The sequence below is a fragment of the Cibotium barometz genome, chromosome 44 (assembly GCF_041138505.1).
Source record: "Cibotium barometz isolate CiBa-2024 chromosome 44, ASM4113850v1, whole genome shotgun sequence".
Taxonomy (NCBI): Eukaryota; Viridiplantae; Streptophyta; class Polypodiopsida; order Cyatheales; family Cibotiaceae; genus Cibotium; species Cibotium barometz.
This window is the reverse complement of record NC_141089.1, coordinates 22,154,176-22,164,291: the sequence shown is the minus strand read 5'-3', so window position 1 is coordinate 22,164,291 and position 10,116 is coordinate 22,154,176. Positions and strand designations below refer to the sequence as shown.

General features: G+C 40.1%; 1 long non-coding RNA gene across 1 annotated transcript; it reads right to left on the bottom strand.

The window, feature by feature from the left end:
- Positions 1-7,986: 7,986 nt before the first annotated feature.
- LOC147613084 (uncharacterized) lies at positions 7,987-9,739 on the bottom strand. The gene is made up of 3 exons (XR_015263306.1): positions 9,626-9,739; positions 8,337-8,469; positions 7,987-8,091 (listed from the first exon to the last, which is right to left on the bottom strand). It is a non-coding gene; the product is annotated as an uncharacterized LOC147613084 (long non-coding RNA).
- Between the last annotated feature and the right edge of the window lie 377 nt (positions 9,740-10,116).

Here is a 10,116-nt window from a genome sequence, read left to right as displayed (position 1 = left end):
GCACTAGAATTTTTTTAAGGTGGCAAGAGGGAAATCGATGGTAATTTCTCGCGTAGTTCGAGAAGTATTCGTTGACAATACATAAATACATGATATAAATTCTCTCTGTTAGTGGTTTAACCATGTGGTTTACCACAAAGTAATATGAGAGAAGATCAGACACATTGTTCTTGTTGAAAGTTCACAAGAAGAAGTTCGTGGCTCCAATGTGCTTAGACCCAATGAAAAATGTCTACTTGGACATGGTCTATTGTGACGAACAAATGTAGTCCGTAGAGACACTTTTGCAAGCGCAATCTTGCCATGGTCATGACTTCTAAAATTGGTCAATGGCATTTAAGATAGCTGGAATTGGGGTCGCGTTTATCGATTACCTGCTAGTAGCCTTGATCACATGACCCCATTAGCAACGTACTCTCTAGACATGATTAGTGTTAGACTCTGGGAGCGTAGCCTCGCCAGATTTCAATTTCCACTTTTGCGAGCGTTGTCTTGCTAAAGTTAAAGTTTTGTTCGGACAAATTTGTGTTTGTTTTGTAGTGACAAACAAATCTGAAGGGGTATAATCTTGAGATGTAATGCTCAATGTCCTTATAGAAGTTGATCGAAGAGAACTGTTCTTAAACTTACTAGAATGGTTTTCTCTTCATTTTATTGCCATGCGTCGACATCCCACTGCTCGAGAGTTTGTGGTGATCTTTCGAGGGGGGAAAGAGCCTTTTTATATGTCACATCAATTGGTTTGGTGGTAATTTGATGGTATGGGACATCAATTCTCACGGAATCAATTGTAGTCTGGGTGGAATGGGACGCCAAGGCTTGTGCATGTAACTTGACTCTTTGGCAGGTTGTATGTACACTTGTCCGTAGTGATAAAGTGTGCAAGATAAAATTTGAACTTTGACAATTACAAATATAGCCATGAGTTGGGATAAAACCCAGTTACAGAGTTCGGAGAAGCTCTAGGTAGCAAGACCATAATGGTGTACTAGTGCTAACAGAGTGATTTAGTTCCGGAGTGATCTAAATCTAGAGGTTAGCAGTAAGACTAGTTGGTTGGACAGTTTCATGCATGGGGGACGCCCTATAGCATTTTGCAAGCGTAGTCTTGCCTATGTTCAACATAAGTGTGCGATTGTGAGCACATTTTTGTTGCTACCATATGAATTTGGGAAATATATTACTTTCCTACATAAGCAATTGTAATATTGCATGACAGGCTATTTTGCTTACAAAGTTCATGTGCGTGTAAACCCTATGAGTCGTATGACCCCTAAGGAATGAGTGGAGCATTTCTAGTATTTAATAAGGTTTTACATGGCAATAGTGAGTAGTATCTCACTCCAGATGAGCCTGATTGTTGTTAGTATCGGATCCGACATTAAAGTGTACATAAACTCGGGCTGAGTTAGGATAGAAGGCTAAGCCGGAGAGCTTAGTGGTAAATCCTACTGTATCTGGTGAGTTTTGACTTAACCGGAGTGTTAAAAAGTAAACTCAAAGTCTGGGGCTGAACCGGAGTGTTCGGAGGCAGACATATCTTTTGTTAAATCGGAGAATTTAGCAAAAGAAGAGCTTGGGGTGACCATGGTACCCAGGAAAAAAGCTCTTCACACTAAAATAGTGCACAATGATTTTAGGGTGATAAATATCCATCGCAGGAATGTTTTACAACTTTCCATAGATGATAAATGGAGACCATGTACTTTACGGAGTTAAAGTACATAGGTGGTGACTTCGGCGCCACATTTTTTGTAGAAAGTCACCAGTGGTGTGGATAGGTCAGCCGAGACTCCACAAGACCTATGCACTAGTTTTTAAGTTGACCTCTATGATAAGGACGTCCAGAAATTCGTGTTGTATACCAGAATTTGCACTGCAATGTGCAATGGAGGGGTCAATTTGTGTAGTCACTTCTTAGCAGCAAGTGACTTAATCATCTTGTTATAGATGATTTGTATATGGTACTCCCACTCGGGGGAGGTACGCCATTGGGTACGGAGTTACTCATCACAGACTAGTATGGAGCTACTAGTGTGATGATAGTGGGTACGTAGTTACTCACTACTAATACATAGCTGCTAATAAAATTAAGATCCTCGAGTGAAAGATACTCTAGATCAACATTTTACATTACCGAACCACAATACATGAGTATTGAGGTACTCATAATTATGTTAACGTTGCTCAAATCGAGGGACCGATTTGTTCGATGGTATGGAATAAGCAAGGAGAGTGGAGTAACTTAAAAGTTACACATCACTAGTCCTAATGAGTTGTCGAGGTCATCCGTAGTTTGATGATCCCCTCTACCTATCAGATAACATTCAATTTTGCAAGCCCTGGCATTTAATCCGTAGTGATTATGAGTTGGGTGTGAGATATGGTTATGAAGTTCTTACAAGAGTACTAGTTTATTTGCTAGTCATTGGTTATAGCTTGGTAGAGATTGCCACCTGTGATGGGTAGGTAGCTTTGCCGCTATGATGAGGAGGCAGCAAATAATGTTCTCATAGTTATACTTCATACCAACACCAAACAGGGATAGGATGAAATTCCTAAGTTCATCATCACGAAGTACTGTGATGTTTGCATTTATATTGAATGTACGATGTAATGAGACATTGGGCTTGTGTAATTACCATCAATTATCTAGCAACCTATGGCTTCGCAGCAAGCTCAGTCATTATCTGTGGATTGATAATGTGGTTATTAGTAGTTTGAAATTTCTTGATAGATGGTACAATCCACCCAAATAATTCATAAGTGTGTAACCACTTATGAAGGATAATAATATGCAACAATGAAGCACTTTGTTACAAGTGTGAAACCACTGATCTGTTGCAAAACAGTTTATCAATAGTACCACCATATGTGCGTAGACACTATACCACATCTTCGGTGCGAGATGTTTAAAAGTTTCTTGGAAGGACTCAAGAATAAAAATATATTTAACACGGTCTAGATTTGTTCTTGGACCTATGACACTAGCGCGTAATCCGCTTGAAAGTAGAGTTTTTGAGGACAAAAACCTTTCTTGAAGGAAAGGAGGGATATCCTCAAATATCACATAAACTGGAATAGTTGTGTGAGTCCAGACAATACTGAAAGGGATGTGTCTGGTAATAGCAACAAAGAGTTGTAAGTGAATGGATGTAATTCCAGACACCCGTAGTGGTGCAAGATCTTTATCAAACATCTCCACATACTATATGGTCTACCCGCATATATAGTATGGCATGAGAGATAGGAAGTTTGATTGTTATATTTGAATGGAAATTTTCAAAACTTACATTTACTCTGAGTTAAAGTGGAGTTTAACCATCCGTAGATTGATGGTAGTTAGAAACTCAACAAGATTCTAGAGCATATGCTTGTTCAAAGATGTTACTCGGAGAGGAAGTATCTCTCAGCTTTGGAACTAATCCTTGTGATGCATGATTAGATTGGCCGTAGAGCTTTCCAACGAGAAGTTTTAACAAGTTGGTGATGCAACATGGTAGCGTAGTCTACAAATATCTAGTAGCATGGTCTGAGAACTTGCGCTACTAGAATGCTCTCCAGTACATTAGCTTCTGTGCTAATGACATGATGCAAAATCAAGGCATGAAATTTGCCTTAAGGTTTTGGTTGAAATACCAAATCATGGCTTGTGTAAGCATGATCCTCCTGTCTTTACAGAGGTCTAGCGTGCTGTACGCGTACGCACTTTGTCACAGCCGTGCCAACCTTCCTCGCCGGCACGTAATGCTAGTCCGGAGAGACTAGCCGTAGGTGTGGCGGATAGCGAAGCGAGAGTTAGTCCGGAGAGGCTAGCCGAGTCTTCGGGGTATAGTTTTGATAGTCCAAGTGCGGGTCATCCTAAGATTCAGAAGACCTATGCACTAGTAAAAAAGACAGTTTTATTGGCCTAGTTTGTTTAAGAACGTCCAAACTTATGTGCTGAAATGCAGTAAGTGCCAGGTCAATAAACATGAACGTCTTAAGGTTGGAGAACTACTCCATCCGCTGGAAATTCCTCAAGGGAAATGGGAAAGCATTTCCATGGATTTCATTACCGGTTTACCCAAGACGAGTCGAGGGAATGACTCGGTGTGGGTAGTAGTGGACAAATTAACTAAACTGGCAAAGTTTATTACCACGAAGAAAAACTGTAAAAACACCAGAGTTGGCAAAACTCTTTATTGAACATCTCTATAAGCTATATGGCTTGCCCGCAGATATAGTGTGTCGGATAGAGATAGAAAGTTCAACAGTCATTTTTGGAGGGAAATCTTCAAAAAAATTGGATACTACTCTGAGTATGAGTATGGTAGATCATCCGGAGTCTGATGGTCAAACTGAAAAAGTTAACCTAATACTCGAGGATATGTTGCGTTCTTATGTAAGTAAGAAGCAATCAAATTGGGAAGAATATTTGCCCATATTAGAGTTTGCTTATAAAAACTCCAAGCATTCACCATTCATGTCAATGTATGGATTCCAGCCGAGATCTCCGATGGCTGTAGGCCTAGAAAAGGAGAAGATTCAATCTGTCAAGGATTCCCTTGAAGATATGAATAATATGCTCAAAGCTGCACGCGAGAGCATTCGTAGCGCACAGAATCGCGCTAAAACATTTCAGATAAAGGACGCAGACAAGTGACCTTTGCAGAAGGTGACTTTGTATTTTTTAAGGTTCCTGCGCAGTCAGCAACCATGAAAACGGAAAAGTGTGATAAACTTTCTCCTAGATATTGCGGTCCTTTCAAGGTCCTTAAGAAGATTGGGGACGTAGCCTACAAACTTGAGTTACCGGAGAGTTCTCAAGTTCATCCTGTCTTCCATGTCAGTAAACTGAAGAAATCAGTTCACGGGTTAGAGAACGCAGTTTCTCCAGAGATTTTGGTGGAATTGATCACTCCACCAAAGATACCACATGAACCGGAAAGGATTCTTGGGTATCGAGACGGACAAACCCGACGTAAAGTGTACCAGGAGGTACTTGTTAAATGGACAGATAGGGATGAGGAGTAGCAACCTGGGAACGCCGCAGTGCAATTTCCAAAAGGTTTCCCCAGTATGTTTTCGAGGACGAAAACTCTTCTTAAGGGGGGGGTAATGTCACGTAGGCTGTAATGCCTGTGACCGACGGCAGACCGGATGGCCATGTCCGGGGTTCAGTGGGAGAGGACGCCCATGCGGAGTCATGGGCGGCCAGGCTAGTGTGGACGGCAGGCCACACACTATATAGCCTGGGGGATGAGGGGCAATCCTCATTCTTCCTCTATGGCTGGGTGGTGAGCCAGAGGCCGTCCCCTCTTGTGGTAATGCCCGTAGCGGCGTTACGGGAATGTAACATAATTTGCCTAATCTTGCCCCATCAATGGAGCGAAGGACATGACACCCACTAAGGAGAAAGGCAAGTACTGACAAGTTGAGAGGTTTTTTAAAGTCATGTCAGAAATGGAAGAGCTTGGGCTCTCATAGGAAAAGGAACCATGAAGAAGCAGAAATGTGGGCACCTACTTTGGCCACTTATTTCCATAGCATGGAGTTTGAGAGGTCTTCTAGTGTAAGTGAGCAATCTCTTCTCCTTGAAGAGAAAAGCATAGAAAAGCAGAAGAATCATGGGAAATTTGGGATTCCAACATAGCCTTCTTCTGATGCAACCAATGATATCTGTGCTAGCAATTTCTCCAAAGGTCTTGTGTCTACTGATGTGCTGGGAGAAGATATAGTGGTTTTCTCTGCAAAATCTACTATTGAGAGCTCCACTTTGGGTCCTAAAGGCAAGAAAGCTAAGATGAGAAGAAGGGCTGGAGGTTGGGTGCTTAGAAAATTGAGGAGAAGCTCCAGGCTTATGGTGAGTGTCCAATTTCCTGTTTTTCATTTTAACTTCAAGTACATTAGCCAATTAGAGACAGTTTTATTCCAATCAAGTGAGTTCAAGCTAATTATGGTTAAAACAGATGATTAATTTCGTTAGATGATGGATCAGGCTGCCATGTGGACAGCAATGGCCAAGGGTACCACTAACTCAGAATGTGAAGTAAACTTAAACTGGTCACAATCACATTGGAGGGATCGGTCATAGTTTACTTTACAGTCCATGTATACTTTAAGAGAGAGAAAGATACATTTCAACAATAGGACTGTAAAGTAAACTTGGACTGCTCCGAGTTTACTTTACAGTCCCAGTTTACTTTGGGAGATAGAAAGATACATTTCAACAATAGGACTGGAAAAGTAAACTCGGACTAGTCTGAGTTTACTTTACAGTCTGAGTTTACTTTGGGAGACATATATTTCAACAAAATCACTGGTGGGGTGGACAAGTAAACTCGAACCGGTCTGAGTTTACTTGGACAAGTAAACTCGGACCGGTCCGAGTTTACTTCACAGTCATTTTGTTGAAAAATATGTCTCCCAAAGTAAACTCAGATTGTAAAGTAAACTCGGACCGGTTTGCTTTGTGAGTTAAATATATGGACTGCTCTGAGACTTTAGTTGACCGCAGTCTACTCCACAAGAAGACATTTCTTTAAGCATAATGGGAGATTACAGTCCGGATATACTTTTTAAGAGACAGAAAGATACATTTCAACAATACGATTGTAAAGTAAACTCGGACCAGTCCGAATTTACTCTATAGTCTAAGTTCACTTTGGGAGACAAAAAGATACATTTCAACAATAGGGCTGGAAACTGGTTCGAGTTTACTTTACAGTCCGAGTTTACTTTGGGAGACAGAAAGATACATTTCAACAATAGGACTGGAAAAGTAAACTCGGACTGGTCCAATTTTACTTTACAGTCCGAGTTTACTTTGGGAGACAAATATATTTCAACAAAATGACTGGACAAGTAAACTCGGACACCAGTCCGAGTTTACTTCGCAGTCCAAGTTTACTTTGTGAGTTAGATATATGGACTACTCTGAGTTTACTTTAGTTGACCGCAATCTACTCACACAAGAAGATATTTCTTTAAGAATAATGGGAGATAAGAAATCTATTAGTGGAAAAATTTCAGCCCTGGATGTTGGCTTCATGCACTCTTGGACCCACGCAATCTCTCTCTCTCTCTCTCTCTCTCTCTCTCTCTCTCTCTCTCAATGTCAAGACCATTAGTAGGTGGATAAGTATCGGGTTTTGTAAGGTGCTTTTTTAAAGGTACCTTAGGGCATTATGCCCAAGTTAGCATAATGCCCAAGATATTGTTTTAGTATCCACACTGGCAGCCCGGTGTCCAGATTAGGTAAAACAATAAAACATTAAATTGAGCAGTAAAACATTAAATTTATTAGTAAAATTAGCATACACCAGCCAGCCACAACTCAACAAAACAGAGAGTATACTCACTACTGTTGAGCTTGTAGGGCAAAAAGGCTACTAGAATGTGAAGCCCATAAACACCAACAACAAATCATCCAAAACTTCGGTACATGAAACTTAAATGTTTATTCGTTGGTGTGGCTGTCAATTGAACTCTTAAACAGCATGCTTGATGGATCCACACATTGAATTCTTACAATCTCACTCATCCTAAATCACTGCTTTCATCCTAAATCACTGCTTTCATCCTAAATCTCTAGACTTCCTTTTGTCTTGGGCATCAAGGTCTCTAACAGACACATCCGCACATTTTCCTTCTGTCTTGGTCCCTTGTTCTTTTAACTGGATGCCTTGAAAATCCATACAATGATTGCCTCCCATAATGATCTTGAGCGTGCCTAGCTGGAAGAAAGAGCAAAGCCGGTTGTGAAAACACCTGAAACAACAAGGTTACTGCTGCATCTGCTACAATTACTGATCGCATGGCCATAGCTGCTCTAATTGGCCGAAGGAAATGTAAATGTAACCAGCTTCTAGGAAGCTACAAAATAATATGGAGAAAGATTACAGATAAACCCTGCACAAAGACTAAAGCTCTAAATGATGAATCAGACTATAACTAATGATGTAACTACTCAAATGCCTAATGATGCCATCATTCTCACATTACCTTGAATTATGCTCCATGACCTTCAATTGGCGGTCTTGAAAGGGGGAACTCCATGGAAGGAGCTTATGTGCTGACCATAGCAAGCAACTTGAATGAAAGATTCTCCTGCAAAAGATGACCATGCCCTGCCTTGAACCTCCTCGTTCTCTTGCAAAATAACACCAGATTCCAAGACTAAACAAACACCATGAAAATCCTCCTTCCAGCATAGATCTACATAGGCAAGATGATAGATTTTCAGATTTTAGATTTTGGGCTGCCTACCCTCATGATTAGGCACCTCCTGAATTGAGGGACATATCATCAATAGGACACTTAAACTGAGATACAAAATGCATTTCAGAACATACCAACATGCAGGTCCACATCCATTTGCCAATGAGCCAGCACCTGCATTTGCAAGACCCAATCCATTTCTAGAAGAGCCAACACACCTGCATTTGCCAATGAGAGGACCCAATCCATTTCTAGAAGAGCCAGCACCTGTAAGACCTTGAGTTTATTCATCACAAGCCTAGAGTACAGATTTTCAGATTTCAGATATTCACCATTCAGATTACAAAGTGAGATACAAAATGTGAGAAGATACATATCATGGATACAAAATGTGACAAGATACATACAAAACTTAAATTGAGACACAAAATGTGACAAGATTACATATCATTGGAACAAAATGTAAATTGACATACAAAATGTGGCAAGATACTTGTCATCAATACTACAAAATGTAAATTGAGATACAAAATCGTTCCAAGATCCATATCATCGATACAAAATGAGACCGCATGACACATGACATTAAGAAGATAGCCCTTTGCATAACGTGACATGACACCAAGATAATAGGTGGCTCTTGATCTTTTCAACATCTTCATAAGTATAGCAATTTGATTTCAACTATTAAAAACAAAAAACAAAATAACAATTAGGTTTAAAAGCATTTCTCCCAAGCCAAAGTACATTCAAAACATAAATGCAACTTATCCAACGTTCCTTCCGCCTACCAATTATTGTTCAGTCTATTAAAGACCACATTGTGGCCATTACATAAAAGCCACAATCCACCTCATTAGGTTGATAGGGTACCTACAAAATGTAGAAGAAATTACCTTATATGATTATCTATGCAACAGTACATGTAAATGCTTACCCTAAAACCCTAAGTCCATATACCTCCACCTCCTATGTAAATGCAACAGTACATGTAAATGCTTACCCTAAACCCTAAGTCCATATACCTCCACCTCCTGTGTTACACAGTGCAATTACGAGTTCTCCAACTCATGCTTCATTGTCGAGCTAGAGCAATGCCGACTAAGATGACGTAGCACTCTGACATAAAACATGTCATTATATGTGTATTATTATAAAATATTATGACATAAGGGAAGAAAAGTTCTCGTTTAGAAACTTATTGATACACATCGTGGGAGATAATCCGACAAGGTGCACATGGACAAAGAATCGAAAAACAATATAGCAGTTTTCCCTCTTGGCAAACCTGGGATACGGACCTTGTGGCCATTGAAAATTGCCACCAAGAACCCAATGATTTCTGCAAAAGAAACTTGTTTAAGTTACACAAACACTTGCAAGATAAAGTATTACATAAAGAGATTGGTTATCATAGTTTTACCTGTGCAAGATAAGAAAGAAAGTAAGCACATGATGTGCCAAGTCCAAGGGCCCAAAAAAGTTATCCATCGTCGTATGATTCTAAGTTCTGGATGGCACATATGCATACCACAAGCCCTCCCTCCTCTTAGCCCAACCCAACCCAACCCAGCCTCCACTCGTCAAGGCCTACAACTTTTTAGTCCTCCCCAAGAGGCTACCTCTATTTTCACCCACTTGACTACACAATTGGTTTTTAACTTAAACAAAGAAAAGGTGCTCTTGCTCAGTAGCTTGATTTTGAATCAAAAATTTCATCAATCCGATATTTCTAACTTTACTTATGGTTCAAATTAATGACCTACACTTTTTTTTTCTCAAGCATTAAGGAGCCCGTTTGAAAGAGTTAGGAAAGGGATGCCTCTCATGAGAATCAAGAGAGGCTTGATCTTATGATGGAATTAGATCTTAGTGTGCTAGCAAATAGATTAGAGTGATTACACTCTTTAATTT